The sequence below is a fragment of the Quercus lobata genome, chromosome 3 (genome assembly GCF_001633185.2).
Source record: "Quercus lobata isolate SW786 chromosome 3, ValleyOak3.0 Primary Assembly, whole genome shotgun sequence".
Lineage (NCBI taxonomy): Eukaryota > Viridiplantae > Streptophyta > Magnoliopsida > Fagales > Fagaceae > Quercus > Quercus lobata.
In genome coordinates, this window is record NC_044906.1 from 35,332,031 (window position 1) to 35,334,273 (window position 2,243).

Sequence of the window (2,243 nt, forward strand, 5' to 3'; positions counted from 1 at the left end):
TGCTTCAGTACTGGAGCGGGCCACAAAAGTTTGTTTCTTGCTTCGCCAAGAAATCAAAGAAGAACCAAGGAGAAAACAATAACCTGTAGTAGACCTGCGATCAGTAGGATCTCCTGCCCAATCAGCATCAGAGAATGCACGAAGTACAAGAGGAGACTGAGCTGAGTAGAAAAGGCCATGAAAGAGGGTGCCCTTCAAGTATCGAAGAATGCGCAAAACAGCAGCATAGTGAGTTGATCGTGGAGCAGACAGATACTGGCTCACCTGATGAACAGCATAGGAGATGTCTGGACGAGTAACTGTGAGATAAACTAGGCTGCCAACCAATCGTCTGTAAAGAGAGGGATTAGACAATGGTTTCCCCCCTGAGGGAGTCAGATGCGCATTAAGCTCAACTGGAGTGTCAACAGTCTTGCTATCAGTGAGTCCAGCTCGAGACAAGAGTTCAGAAGCATACTTAGCTTGAGTAAGATAAAGTCCATCAGTAGAATGAGTGATTTCAAGACCCAAGAAGTAGCTGAGATGTCCAAGATCTTTCATCTCAAATTGCTGACTGAGAAAATCCTTGAGTTCTTGAATGCCACTGAGGTCATCACCAGTTATGATCATATCATCCACATATAGGAGAAGTAAAATAGTGCCTTTGTCAGTGCGACGAAGAAATAAGGCAGAATCATAATGACTGGCCATGTAACCCAAATGAGAGATGGTAGAGCTGAATTTAGCAAACCAAGCTCGTGGAGCTTGTTTAAGGCCATAAAGTGCACGTCGAAGGTAACAAACCTTGTTTGAGTCAACAGAGAGACCAGGAGGAGGTTGCATATAAACTTCTTCATGTAAATCCCCATTAAGGAATGCATTTTTGACATCCATCTGAAAAAGATCCCATTTACGGGCAGCAGCAACAGCTAAGAGGGCACGGACAGATGAGATACGAGCAACCGGAGCAAAGGTCTCTTCATAATCAATCCCATACTCCTGTGTAAAACCTTTTGCAACAAGACGAGCTTTGTAGCGCTCAATGGACCCATCAGAGCGAGTCTTAATCTTGTAGATCCACTTACAACCAACCACAGATTTCCCGGGAGGGAGTGTCACCAAATCCCAAGTATGATTTTTAGATAATGCATCAAGTTCCTCTTTCATTGCAATCTGCCATAAAGGGTCAGTGGAAGCCTCACGATAGGTGTGAGGCTCATGTAGTGTAGCAAGAGCAGTGTAACAATGATAGTCAAGTAAATGTGCAGGAATAGATCTTACTCGAGTTGAGTGACGAGGTGGAATGTCTTGTGCAAGATCTTCAGGCGGAGCAGGAGCAGGGGACCCAAGCTCAGGGTTGGGGTTGGGTAGCTCGTCTTCAACCTGTTCATCTTCCACCTGTTCATTAAAGGGTGAACTAGGAAAGGGATCAGTGATATCTGGTGGTTGGACAGAGAAGTCTACAAGAGAATCAGGAGCAACTACAGGAGGATCAGGAGCAGCTATAGAAGGAATATGTGCCTCATCTGGAAAAATATCTAAAACAGAGGAGGAAGATAAGGAGGCACGAAAGTGAGAGAGCTCAACAAAGAGGCGATGTTCCCAAAAGACAACATTGCGGGAAACACGAAGACGATGAGAGACAGGGTCATAACACCGATACCCCTTTTGAGTTTCGCCATAGCCAAGAAAACAACAAAGCCTTGACCGAGGCTCAAGTTTGTTATGCTCATGTGGCTGAAGAAGAACGAAACAAGCAGAACCAAAGGAGCGAAGGTGGTGATAGTCTGGAGATGACCCAAAAAGGCGCTCATATGGAGTTTGATTTTGGATAACCGGACTCGGAATGCGATTAATAGCATGAACAGCATGAAGAGCAGCTTCACCCCAAAAAGGAGCAGGAACTTTGGCAGAGAGAAGGAGAGCACGAACAGTGTCAAGAATATGACGAAGTTTCCGTTCGGCTCTACCATTTTGCTGAGAGGTACCTGGACAAGTTAGTTGATGAACAGTGCCATAGGAATGCAAAACAGCTTGGAAAGCATATTGAGTATATTCAAGAGCATTATCAGATCGAAAAATTTTGATGCGTTTGGAAAACTGAGTTTCAACCATTTTTGCAAAATTAGAATATACTTGCAATAATTCAGAACGATGTTTCATATTAAAAATCCAGCTATAGCGAGAGTAATCATCAACAAAGACAACAAAATATCGAGACCCACCAATACTAGAGACAGAGGAAGGCCCCCAAACATCAGAAT